At 39.7% G+C, this 14333-nt stretch overlaps 1 long non-coding RNA gene across 1 annotated transcript; it reads left to right on the top strand.

Annotated features, from left to right (window-relative positions):
- Nucleotides 1-9948: 9948 nt before the first annotated feature.
- On the top strand, nucleotides 9949-13252 carry LOC131017696 (uncharacterized). The gene is made up of 3 exons (XR_009099792.1): nucleotides 9949-10086; nucleotides 12213-12275; nucleotides 12963-13252. It is a non-coding gene; the product is annotated as an uncharacterized LOC131017696 (long non-coding RNA).
- Nucleotides 13253-14333: the final 1081 nt, after the last annotated feature.

Raw genomic sequence — 14333 nt, 5'->3', positions numbered from 1 at the left:
TCGTCTCACTTCCTCCTCAGTTTACCATATCAGCCAACAGCGTCATCGAGCCCTAATTCTCTAAAATAAGACTCGACCTGTCAGCCCCCCCCTTTCTCACCTGAAATCGCCGGCGACGCTGCCGTATTCCGGTCTCGCCCGTCGCACCGTTGCGTCCAAAAATTACCTCTGTTGTCGTCTCTCAAAATCAGGGGAGGTCGCCCCAAGATCCGAGCCCTAATTCTCATTCCTCGAAACCGAGCCCTAGCCTTCCTTGTCGTCAAAATCTGCCGCCGTTGCGACTGGATGACCGGCGAGGTTCAGTGCCGTTGCTCCATTCGCGATGCTGCTGCTGCTGTCACCCGATTTCCGCCGAGGCAGCAGGAGCTGCCGCCGTCGTCGTTGTGTCGGCTCGACCGAACAGGCAGCCGGCCCTATTTCTTAAAGCTAAGTTATCTAATCTCATTCTTCTTCTACTTCAATATCTAGTTGTTAAGGGCAGAATACTCATGGTTTGTCGTTCTAAGGCGTAAGTAACAGTGAATGAATCGACATAGTTGTAATGCCATAGCTTAAACATGTTGACATGAATGCTTGATTGGATTGAAATTCGAGATAGTATAATACCTTGAATGTTCGAACTGATTGGTTGGTGATTTGTTGTTGAGTTTAATGAACTGGAATGGTTGAACTTAAAGATTGGCAGAGCAATGAATGAATGTTCCCTCTTGCTTTCTTTTCGATTTCTTACGGTATTAATGGGTTGAAACTGCAACTGAAGTGAATGTTTGCATCAGTGCAGGTGAAAATCTTGTAAGAAGTTGGAGAAATTTAAGCCAAAGCTTACCTCTTGGCATAGAACGATTGAAGGCCCTTGCTGTTCTGAAATTTTCTAAGCGTGGAATGGGAATGAAATGAGAGTTATTTGCTTCTGAAGTCTGGATCAAAAGGAAGTTGTTGGGTGTGGAATGCACACTTGAGTGTAGTGGTGGGGGAAAAAGAAAAAAAACATAATGATAGTGGTGTGGGAACAAAGTTTAATGGAAAGAAAAAGAGAAGAAAAAGAAAGGAAAAAAAATTGTAGAGGAGAATTATTGATGTATTTTCTCTGACTCGGTGATTCTGTAACTGTAAAGTGAATCACGTGCTCATATTTGCTTGTACTGTTTATTTAAATAAATCTCGATTTCGACATGTGATATCTTGCTAAAATCGATAAGTTATAAAATGAATCTAAATTAAATCCGTAGATTTAATTTGTTCGTTGTCTTGATATATAAATTAAATCCGCAGATTTAATTAACTCACGAGTCGGAAATAATCCACGACTTGAGTAAAAATAAATTCTAATTCCATCTCGCTTAAATAAATAACGTGACTTTGCTAAGTCAGTTATAACTCTGAAATAATATCATTAACTGCTTAAACAATATAAATTCAGGATCATAAGCTGAATTCATATCAGAATAATAACCGTTTTCATTCACTGATGAACATAAATAAACACTCATTACTGGATTTAATATTTATAAAAGAGCGGGTCACTACAAGTACCTCCCGTGCCGATGAGGTGACTATCACTCGGCACACTCCTCAATTCTATGGGATTCGACTTCCTACTCCGGACTCCCGCGAACGTTGGGAGCAACTTTGTGCCATTCCTCACCGGCAATGCCGGTATATTTGCTCGGAAACTATCGAGGCCATGGGCATAGCCGAAGACATTTGGTCTTTGGCGGATAGAGGCGGATGGCGGCGAGTAATCACTGGGGGATGGTTAGCATACCGAGGGCTCACTCTTGAGTTCCTCTCCACATTCCAGCTCATCAAGTCCAACGGAGCTCCATCAAGAATCTCTTTCCAACTCGGGAATGAGCCCCGAGAGCTAACTATTGATGAGTTGGACGAGATTTTGGGTTGCCCCCAAGGAGGAGCATATGCCGGTGGGTTAGAGTTCAATCCCACCCGTATGTGGGAACGATGTCACTTTCGAGGCGTGGAGGAGATTGCAGGCTATGACTCCCGGCGATCAAAGGCAGCGTCATTGCGCAACCCGGTTATCCGCCTTACCCAACGGGCCTTCGGGTTCACTTTCCTTGGTCGGGAGAATGTGGGTTTTTGTCGGTCGAATGAGCTCTTACTCATTCAAGGCGCCCTCACCAACATCTCCTTATCTCTTGGGTGTCTTTTGGCCGACCAATTCGAATCTCAAGCTCACACAAGAGGGGGCAAAATATGCATTGGAGGCATGATCACCCCTATAGCGACACATCTTGGGGTGGCTATTCAAGAAGACCCCATCTCCCGTGACATCCTCCTCGACCAACGTTGCCTAGTGCAACAACACTTTCTCGCCTCCGGGAGACGGCTTTTGTGGATCCTCAAGGGCGACAACGGCAATGTGTACTTCCCATTGCCCAATCCGGCCCTTACCACCATCATGGGCCCCGGGGAGGCCGCTAACCTAGGCATGCGTCAGCCCGCCCACTTTGCCGCCACCATTGCTCACCTCCAAGACGCACATGCACAACAACACGCCCCCGAGGGCGAGGAGGAAGAGCAAGCATATGAACCAGGTGGTGAGATACCTCAACCACCCCCGGCGTATCCAGGAGGGGGTGTCGGATTTGAGGATCGGATGATGGGCCGCTTTGACTCCTTCCAAGCCGCAAACATGGCCCGCTTTGATGCAATCCAAGAAGAGCAACGAAGGCAATATGAAGCCTTTTTGCAATACCAACAGGATGAGCGGCGCCGCTATGAAGAGCACATGCGCCACTTCCATGCCTTCCATGGCCCCTTTCCGCCACCGTAGTCGTGCCCGTACCATTGTGAGTCCGAGCCAACTTATCCTTCTCTTTTCCTCCATCCTTATTTCCACTTTGTGTGAAATAAGTTTGGGGGGAGGGGGAAGATGGATTAGTTGTCTCGTTTATCTTGTGTTTTTGCATGTTGTGTTTTTGTTATGTTTTGAATAATTGAAAGACTTTTTGATGTTTTGTTTTTTTTGTTGGGATAATTGTAACAAATTTTGTGAGGATGATTTGTTTGTTATTGGGCTTATGATATGATTGTGTTTTTGAAAAGAAATTGTTATGTATCACTTGTTGATTTTGCATGAAGAGTTTGAACTTGTGATGATGAGCTAAATGTTGCACCTCCAAGAACTTGAAAAAGAAATGAGCTTGTGAGAATTGAGCCTTTGATTGTCATACATTTACAATCTCATTTTGTTCTTGAGTGTAAATCATTTGAGCATGTGTGTTGATCTCTAGAACTTGCCATGAGTCCTCTCTTGAAAATTAAAGTAGATGTGTTGTTAATATTGAAGTGATTTAAGGCCATCTTTGTTAGCCACTTAACTTAAATTGTGTCCAAATTCTCATATGATCTTAGTTTACCCCTTTTGTGCCTTGTAGCCTTTCTTTGAATAACCAATAATAAAGGGGTAGAACCTAGAGTGTTGGTGGTTGCTTTGATGAAGAAAAGTTTGGGAAATGATTGAAAGTGCTTATCAAGCTTTGATTAAGTGAAAATCACTAGTCCCCTATGAGCTCAAAAAGAAAAAGAAATGAAAATGAATGTGAATAAAAGAGCATAAAGGGGAGTGATTTGCCTTTTGAATCATGGCCATGATAGATATCACTAAGGATGAAATGCAGGGATTGTGGTTTATGTTTGATAAGAGAAATAGTGAAGTCGATTTGTTCATTATGATTATTTGATCGTGGGATGAGTCACTTTGCCTAAAAACTACTCACCTTACCAAAGAACCCTCATTACAACCCAAGGAAAGCCCTTTTTGATCTTTATTTATAACACATTGAAGTATAAAGAGTTAGGATAAATGGCAAGCTTATGGTAGATTGCATGCATTGTTTCAAGTTGAGTTCAAACACGTCCATTCTAAACACTTGAGAGTTGAGTGCACCATTGAAACATCCACCTTGTGAGGATTCAAGCTTGGAGGCTATAATGTTGAACTTACTATCACTTGTGACTTCTTGAAATGCATATCTACTTGTGATACACTAGTGAAATATTTTGAAAAAAATTGAAGCCCTTAAAATGACATCAATTCATGCTTACATGTTTGTTTAGTTTTATTTCTTTCTTTTTGTCGTTTGGGGACAAACAACGCTTTAAGTTTGGAGGGTTGACAAACATGTATTTCATACCTCAATATCACATGAATTGTTGTCATTTTTCCCCATGAATTGATTGCATATATGTGTTTGTATCCCAATTTTGAGTATTTATGAAGTTTTGATTGCTTGGTATAGTTTTTGAGTATTTTCAGGGCAAATCAAGAGTTGATTGGAGAACTGTGAGAGCATAGGATTGAAGTACGTCTCGAGAGGAATCCATGAGCGTGAACGGCGCCCGAATCGGAGCTCGGACGAGGGAGAACGGGGCCGACAAAGTCAGCCGCGCACAGAGGCCGCGGCCGCGGTCACGCGTCGTGGGGAAGGTATCGCCCGCGGTCACCACCCGCGGCCGCGGGGTGGGACCGCGGGCTAAGTGCTCAAGTCCAGGGATGTCCCGCGGTCACCACCCGCGGCCGCGGGCTGGGACCGCGGGTCCCCCCACGGTCACCACCCGCGGCCGCGGGGCGGGACCGCGGGTTCCCTGAGTTTCGCCCACGTTTGAGCACCACGGGCGCGGGCCGTGACCGCGGGAAAAGAGCGGAGTCGCGTTTTTTTCAGCCCTTAAACCCCATTTTCCCCCTTTTTCTCTCATTATTCTTCTTCCCCATCACTCATCTTCCCCAACACTCCACACACAAAAACCCTAGCCTCCTTCACACACCCATCTACCATTGAAGACCATTGAAGAGAAGAGAAGGAAGAAGAAGCTCATAAATAGGATTTGTCATTTCTTACTCTCTCTTTCATTATGTACACCTTTAACTTTGATTTATTGTGTTTGAACATGTTAGGCTAAATTTCTCTTTGATTTGGGGATTAGGCTAGATGATTATTGTAATGGATTGATTATTTATGCTCAATATAAATCTTGTTTGTTCATTTGCACATTATCTTTTCAAACCCTTGATTTATTTCTTGTATGGATTGTTGGCCACATTCTATGCATTTCTAATTTGTACTTTGAATCGGGAGAGGATAATTGCAATAGATAAGGTGTTTGAAACATATCAATTCGATAACCGGGAGGTTGAGAGTTGGGTGAGAGTATGTCGATCTTTGTGTGCTTTTGGGAGTTATAGGTTAGAAGTTGACCGGGGACGACAACTATGACCCGTAATCTACCGTTTTAGTCGTCCGGGAGGGGGCTAGAACTAGTTGGGAGATCACTCTAGATAATTAGGTTCGTCAAGATTAGTATTGAGTTATAATTGAAGTCCTTTGCTTAATCATCGATGCCTAGTCCCTAAATCGCCTTAATCACTTGTTAATCCACTTTGCTTATTTGATTTTATTTGTCTTTGCACTTGTTGAGTATTTAGTTGATAATTAAACCACTCACCTCCTTGTTTAGTCTAAATAGCTCTAGCATAATGACTTACGGTAATCACTAGAATTTGACTACTAATCCTTGTGGAATACGACCTTGCTTCCCTATATTGCAACTACACCGTATACTTGCGGCGTGGTGAAAATATTAGCGAACAGAGAGAGAGAGAGAGAGGGGCAGGGGAGGAAGAGGCAGAGGGAAATCTAGGGTTGGCAGTGGTGGCGTTGGAGGCGGTGCAAGAGGATGGCGGCAGAGGCGCGAGGCGGTGGAAGGTGGAAGGTGGTGGAGGCGGTGGAAGGTGGAGGGATTGGAGATTGGAGGTGGTGAAAGAAGAAGAGGAGAGAGGGGGGAGATGACGAAGAGAGAAGAGAGAAGTGAGGAGAGAGAGAGAGGGGCAGGTGGGTTGGGTTGTGAGAGGAGAGAGAGATAATTAAATCTATTAATTGTATTCTAATTATTGCCAAAAAAGGAAATGGGACTTGAATATTGGGATGGCCCAAAAAGGAATACGGGACTTGAATATTGGGACGGAGGGAGTAATATTTTAAATCAAACTTTTATTTCATATAGTCTTTTTGGTAAGAGGTTTCTCCTCTAACCAATAGGTCAGGAGTTCGAGTCACCTAAAGAATTAGAGTGTGAGTGTATTTTTCCTTTTTCTTTTTCTTTAAGTAATAACAAATTGAAAAAAAAATTATTTGGCATATAAATACAACAACTGTGAACAAATTTTAGTTTTTAACATGAAATTTAAAAAGTGTCAAAAAATACATGACCAATTTAGTGATTGTAGTAATTTTAACATGAATTATATTTTAAACTTCTCTCATTCTTAATATTAACAAAAAAAAAAACTCACTCATTTAACGCATCGATTTTGTTGGATCTGTTTTCCACTCAATTTTTATGTCATTTTTCTTCACTTTAAACACATTCTTTTTAACTATTTATTAAAACTCATACCCTCGAATTACAATATATATAGTAATTCTTATGAAAAATAATGACCCTTTGTTGTGTGAAAGATGAGTTTTTTATTGAATTTTGATGTTGGGTTTTAATGAAGCGTAACAATTAAAGATCGCCATGATTCATTGCCTTAATTATTGACATGTTGGGGATTATAGCCAAAATGTTGTAAAGTAGAGAGAAGAGGAGAATAAGAGAGAATAGCGTAGAGAGCGTAGTTAGAGAGAATAAATCTGCAGGAGATTCATATTGTGAGGACTAAATGTAACACCCGGCATTTTCACTACAGTATATATTATTAATATTATTTTCTATTTTCTTTTATTTAAAAGAGGAAAGAAAAGAAGAATCACATTATTATAATATCCTGAGCTTTTAATTTGCATCATTTATTAATTTTATTCTTTGAAACAAGTTTATAATTCCTAGTTAAAGGGATTATTCTATTATTTTCAGAGATGAGAATGGTGATAAATAAGAAATATTATTAGTAGACTTATCGCTCGACTAATTGAAGTGACGGATGTTATTTAATTATTTATCTATGAGCTTTCTTATTTTAATAGTGATGATTTATTATTAAACCATGAATTTGAGATTTATTATTATTTTTTAATTATTGAGATTATATCTTAAATAGCAAGGATTTGATCTTTAGTAGATTTATTTGGGATTTTGTATAGGAATGAAAATCCTACTTGTATAAGAGCATCCGCAATGGGGTTCCTTGATAGCCTACTTGATAGCCTACTTGATAGTGATTGTGTTATTGAGTAGGTAGTGCTGCATTGGGGTTACTTGATAGCCTACTTGATTTTTTTAGTTTTTAAAGAGGAGAGAGAAATTTTTAAAGAGGAGAAGAGAATTAAAAAAAAAAGAAAAAAAAAGGAAATTACTCGAGCATACTCGAGTTTTCGAGTAGCACTCAAGTAGCACTCCCCTGCAACGCACTACTCGAGTGCATACTCTTACTCGAGTAGGCTATCGAGCAATGCGTTACCACTGCTCTAAGTAAGGATTTATTTGAAATTTTATAACAATTTTAAGTTGAGTCAATTTAATTTTTGTGTAAGTTGTTTGTATTTTGAAATTATATACATATAGTTGAAAATGTTAGGAATATTACATTCATGTTAATTGAGTGATGTAGTAACTCTCTCTCTCTCTCTCTCTCTCTCTATATATATATATATATATGTTTTTTATACTTGGATCAGGATCAAGCCTTTCGTAGGCTTTAAGGAATTATATGTTCCAAATTATATTTAATTCTTGTTAGGGCAGCCGCCAAACAAGACTCATGAGAAAAGCCAAATATTTTCTTCTTCCCCTGCAAGCCTCCGTCCCTTCCCCTGTTCTTCATTTTGTGTTTTTCTCTTTTCTAGCCAAGCTTCAAGAACGTATCTAAGGTAAGAGCTCTTGGATTAAACCTTATTGATAGTGGAATTAAAGGAAATTCTCATGTGTCTTCTTTATGTTATTTCGAAAAATAGGCTGTTGGAGAAGAAAATGATTTGCTCTTGTATCATGTTGATTACTACATGTTTCAAGTTAGTAATTATTTAGAATTAAGTAGTATGATGAAAGAAATCAAAACCCTACCCCAAAGCTTCGATTTTTGACCCCCCTCAAGAACCCTAGAATTTCATCTTCTTTATCTCCATCAATTGACAACGTATATATATTTATATGTTTGTGAGGGAATCATTGAGATTTATTTGAGTTTTTATTTGCAAGAAATCATGATTTTCTAATAGTGTAGTTTCAATGGATTTGGAAATTCTTGATATAAGATAGCTACATGCTGATGCTTGTGTAATTGTACTCTTTGAGTTGTAAAATGAGATTATATGATAGTAATTGGGGGATATCAAGCATGCTACTATATGTTGATGTGTTGAACATGAATTAAGTTTAAGGTAAAGCATGATAATATGTATTAAGATGATGTATATTTGAGCCCTACATCTCTTTATTTAGTCAAGATATGTATTTTGTTGAGTTGAAGCAAGAGATGCCCCTGCTGTCAGTTCTTGGCTGTACAGGATAGGGTATTGAGGGGTACTTTTGAGGGTTCAAATCTCTTGAAATTTTTACAGTAATAACTTCATCATGAGCAGTACGTGTCTGCAAAATTTCAGCTAAATCCAACACCCTTAGATGTGTCAAACGATTTTCTGAAATGTAGTGCGTGAAGCAACGTAGTTCAATGGCAGATTCTGCCTTTCTTGATATAATTTCTTATACACTTGAGAAATTGTGTTTTTGTAAATTCCTGATAAATATAGACTTTAATGGTTTTCTAAAAAGGCAAAGCTTGTATTTCTCTTTGAATAGATTGATTTTATATGATTTTTCAAACTTGAGATTCATTTATGAATACATGTTTGAGATTACTTACTTGAGATAGTTATGAATAGAACTATGCTAAGTGATTGATGTTTTAGTTATTAGATATAAGCTAATCTATATAGGATGGATTAGTTTACTCTTAAGCTGTCACAGCCCGGCCTAAGCTAGTGTAGAATTAAGCCGGGGAAAGGTGTGACTGGGAAAGGGAGTAAAAAAAAAAGAAAAATAAAAGAGATTTAAATAATAATAATGAACCCTTTTTAACGATGAATTACTTTAATATTGGATAATCATAAGCAATCACTTTTAAAACTCACGAGTAGACAACTTACAATAACACAACGACAAGTTGTCTAAGTGACATAATTCTCGAAGCTATTGGTTTAAAATCTGTACAACACATCAATAAAGTAAAGTACATTAAGTGTTGCAGCGGAAATATGTAGTAGCCCGCTCTTTTAATTATGATTAAAACTAGTAAATGCAATTTTTATAAATGAATCCATTTTATGGTCCTGATTTTTTTTATCAGAAACGAAGTTATTATTTTAGCTTTATACTTTTATAAAGTATGAGAAAAACGCGACGAGGATTATTGAGTCATTCAATAATTTATTATCCAGTTTAATAACTGACTTAGCAAAGTCAAGTTATTAATTTATATGCAATAGAAATATTATTTCTATTATTTACTAGAAGTCGAGGAATTATTCCGACTGCAACGCAAATTAAATCTACGGATTTAATTTAAGTCATATTATAATTTTTTCAATATTGGAAACAAGGAAGCAAATACTAAACAGATACAGAAACGCGATGATTGAAAATCGAAGCCAGTATTTATTTACAGTTCACGAATACAGTCTACTTCCCAGCTTGGGAAAAATTGTATAGTATATTACAAGGTTGAATTTACGCCACCTTACTGCCACTCACTCAAGTTGGCACAACAATTAAAGAAGAGGGATAGAAAAGTCAATAAAGTTAGTGGAAAGCAAAATAAATGTGCTGCCACCACCTATTGCTCCCCACCTATTCAAACCACCTCCACCATCTCGTTTCTTTAAGGCCACTAGCCAACAACTCTCCTCCACTTATCTCAACTCCAGCAGTGAGCACAGCATTCTCTATCATTTTCCTGTCACCAAGAGGTCTCTTCAAAGAGCAGCCACGAGTTCTGCCAAAGTATCAAGTTCTAGTAAATCGACAACAACCAAGCAATATCCAACCAACATAAAGGCTTCAAGCTACGGCTTATTTTCAGCACATTTGATTCATAAGCTCAGCCACAAACCAACAGCATACTTCAAGGTAATTATGCTATCCTATTTTTTTCATACCAGTGAGCATTCATATCAAGGCATGAGCATGATCAGTTTCAAATATAGAAGACCTTATAAACATCTTGAACTTAGTAAGCACACCAACTACGTCTTTATGAGCAAGTGACAGTTCATATATAGTTTTAAACGAGCATATGAGTTTATGCAAAGCAAGAAGAAATTACGCTTTATCTTTGATTCACGCTAAGAACCAGTAAAAATTTGGGGATCGAACTTAGCTTCTGAGGGAAAGGGATTGTACCTGTTTCAATAAACGAGGAGGAGGGCGACTGCCCCTTGGCGGTGGCGGTGGCAGCCTCTGGCTTGCTACCTGCCGGACGAAAACAATGAGGAGAGCACGGAGACCTCGCCGATTCTTCAGTGGCGGCGACGGCTGATTTCTGAGGAAGAAGAGCAGGGGCTCGAGTACGGAGCAGCTTCCAACGACGTTACAGGGAGGCGGTAGTTCCCAATAGAGGCGGAGTGTCGAGCAACAGCCTTGCCAATTTTAGGGCAAAGGCAGCGCGACGCCAACGGCGACTCCCGCCTGTTCACAGAGCAGCGGCAGACGAAGTCCAGCAGGCCGCGACTCCGGCGAAACAGCAGCAGTCGGCGCTGACCACCGGACGAACAGCAGCAACTCCAGCCGGCGGCGATTCCAGGCGAAGCAGCAACCACTCCCAGACGCGACCGGCGCCGTTTGAATCGCCGGAGTCCAGACAAAGATAATCAGCTCCAGGACCGCTCCCAGACGACAGCAGCCAACCAGATCTTGGCCGAGAGAGAGAGAGATAGGCTGGAGACGGATCGAGAGGGAGAGATAGGGAGAGGACCGAAGAGAGTATCTAAATTGAGAGAAGATGAGAGGCGTCGGGAAGAACTGAGGCGACGACCGACTGGCTCGCCGGATTGCGGGCGGCGGCGGCGGAAGCCTAGTCTGAAGGCAGATTGAGATTGGGGGAATTGAGGGGAGAGAAGGCTGCGTGCGTAAGATAAAAGAGAGATCGAGAGTTTAGAAAGAGAGAGAGGGATTGGGCTATGTTTGGGCTTACCCCTATTTTAATTGTTGGGCTTTGGCTATTGGGCCGAAAATGTAGAAGGAAAGAGTGAATGGGCTTAAGTTGTTGGGCCGGTTTTTATTTTATTATGTTGGGCCTCTGATTTTTTTTAGAATGGGCTTAATTTTATTTCTTTTGCTTGGGCTTTCATATTTTAATTGTTTGGGCTTTTCCCTTTTAATTTTCGGGCTTGAATTTTAATGGCTTGGGCTTCACATCTAAATTCGAATTGGGCCGTTATCTATATTATTTGGGCCGAATTATTTGAGCTTGGGTTTGTTTTATTCTAAAGGAATTAAGCTTCCAATTTAATTGATTGAGCTTTCATTAAATTCAAACTGGGCCAGTCTTTAATTTAATTGGTCCTTCTCATTAATTCTATTGGGCTTGATTTATTTAAGGGTTGGGCTGATGCATATTTTATGATGGGCTATTATTCCAAACCTCAATTATTATTTGGACCCCTATTTTAATTGTTTTGGGTCGAAGACTCTTTAAGTTGGGCTTTAATTCTTTTAAAGCTTGAGTTGAAGTTACTCCTTTGAGCTAAGCCTAGCAGTATCAAATTTTGATGGAGCCCAATTATTTATCAGTGGGTGAGCCGATTCGTATTCAGTAAATGAGCCGCCCAGTTTATTAATTATTGTTTTTGGACTTCGGACTTTAAAGCGAACTATTATCATTTATTTCTTTAAAGCCACTGGTTTATTTAATTAATTGGCTACTCTCTTTTGAGCCTATTAATTATTTGAGGTTACGCTAGTAATGATGTTTCTATCGAAAAGCCCGATAATTTCTACAAGGTCACACCTCGTTTAAAGCCGAATTAGTCCTTTTTCAATCAAGTACAAATGCGAGGTTTACTTCACAGCTTTATTCGACCGCGTTATACGAGAATTAGTTAAATCTATAAACGAGGATTAATAGTAGAATTCCCGATTATCGCTCAGAAAATTAGTTCATGCATACAAGATTCATGCATAGTTACAATTATGTTTTCTCATTAATTAAGAATTTTCCTCGAGGCAATGTCTTATTTTATATTCTCGTGATTAAGGTCAAGCGCGAGAGTAAGAACTACACAAGGAGTTAGAGTACCTTAGCAAAACTTTGCTATCAGGTGGGCAATTTCTTACGCGTAAATAAAATGCTATACCAGTGTTATGCTTTAAAATGCAAATTGGATCTTCAAGTGTGGTATGCTTTATTACACTTACATGAGTTAAGCTTTATTATGCTACACGTTAAATGAATTACGCTATGTTGTTTATACTATTTACGCCCTATGTAATTTACGCTTGATTACGCTTATTTACGCTTGAATGCTTTACGCTGATAAGTTTATGCCTGTGATTGATGCTTGCGTCTGTTGGGGGAGGCCTCCCTCAATAGTACGATGCCGTGTCCGCTGAGGAGGGCCTTCCTCACGGCGCGATGCCCGTGTCCGCTGAGAGAGGCCTCTCTCGCGGCGCGATGCCAGTATGCCAGTGTTACAGCGTCTATTGGGGGAGGCCTCCCTCAATAGTACGATGCCGTGACCGCTGAGGGAGGCCCCCTTCACGGCGCGATGCCAGTGTTCGTTGGAGAAGGCCTTCTCCACGACACGATGCGTGTATATGATTGTTGATGATGAAGAATGCCCTTATGCTATTTATGAATTTGGAAATGTTTAATGAGCAAATGATATGAAAGAAACTCATGCCTCTTATGCGATATTGTGAAATTGTTAATGATGTTATGTTATATGCTTGGCAACTGCCCACTAAGTACTCTTGTACTTAGCCCTTCGATGTTTATGTTTGTGTAGGTTGAGCTGTGATGGGCGATGAAGTGTTGCTGAATGGAGTTTTTGTCGAACTTAAAGTAGGCTCAGAAAGGATACATGTCTTCATACATGTATCTCAGTTATGCATTCCGCTGTAAACACTGATTATTTCAGTTACACCTTCCGTTACAAACTCTGATAATGTTTTAGCCAAGCCCCTAAAAATGCCTTTTTCCTTTTAAGGAATATAACGCGTATACAAGTTCTTTGAGTACCCTTTTTATGCGAACTATGCCTTTTTCCTTTTTAAGGAATATTTCACGCGTATTCAAGCTCTTTGAGTATTCTTTTATGCGCCCCTTTCTAAACCCGCTTCTTAATTTTCCTTCCCCAGTCATGGTTTTCCCGGATTAATTATCCTTAATTAAGGCCGGTCGTGACAGAGTGGTATCAGAGCAGTTCGTTTGCTCTGAGCCTAAGAGTTTATTTAAGCCAAACTTAGAATGGATCACTAAAGTGTTTAGAGTTCAATCGACAAAGCTCAGCACTTCATCGCATCACACTCAACGAAGCAGAATGGTAAGCTATTCCAAGTTTTGAGTTAATGTTTACAAAAAGTGAGAATTATCGTAATAGCAAAGTGAGTAAACTGTTAATAGCTATGTTATCTTGTTATTGAATGAAATGATTTACGCAAGTACGATTAAGTATGCCTATGGAATGAATTGCTATGAACATAGATCTATTAAGATATGAGATCACCACTACGACAGAACATAGAAGCAAACATAGAAGAAATTAGATTGTATCTTTGGTGGCTATAGTGAAGACAGCAAGATACTTGATACGTATAGAATAATTTTTAAGCTCATGATTTTATAGCCGCTATGAATCTCCATGACTTATGCTTAAGTATCCAATTTAGATGATGAGATATTATATGCTTAAGAATTTTTATGACTCATGGATTTGAGATGCTAAGGACCCTTAAAGCTTACTACATCAATGCTGTCATTGGAGTTATGACTTGTTTACAAGTTATAATAAGTTGACCTTTACAAGAATTCTTTTGAGGTTTGTATTAGATTATGCTAGAGTGTACTAATTGACACATCCCTGCTATCAGAATGCCGCCTAAGAGAGGACGCCCTGTAAGAAACAATAACAATCGCAGAAACCGTAACGCTGTACCAGAAGAACCACAAGATGCTCGAGGACATAACCCATCCCCTCCGCCCCCAACTAGGAGAGTCGAAGAACTCTTTTTAAGGCAGAACCCACCTACGTTTGACGGAACGAGTGAACCGGCTGAAGCTGAGATTTGGGTGCGCGCAATGGAACGCATCTTCAACTTTCTACATTGTACTGATGAGGAGCGCCTATCTTGCGTCTCTTTCCAACTAACAGGATCGG

The sequence above is a fragment of the Salvia miltiorrhiza genome, chromosome 3, assembly GCF_028751815.1.
Source record: "Salvia miltiorrhiza cultivar Shanhuang (shh) chromosome 3, IMPLAD_Smil_shh, whole genome shotgun sequence".
NCBI lineage: Eukaryota > Viridiplantae > Streptophyta > Magnoliopsida > Lamiales > Lamiaceae > Salvia > Salvia miltiorrhiza.
The sequence above is the reverse complement of the archived record's forward strand: the minus strand, read 5'-3'. Positions and strand labels throughout refer to the sequence as shown.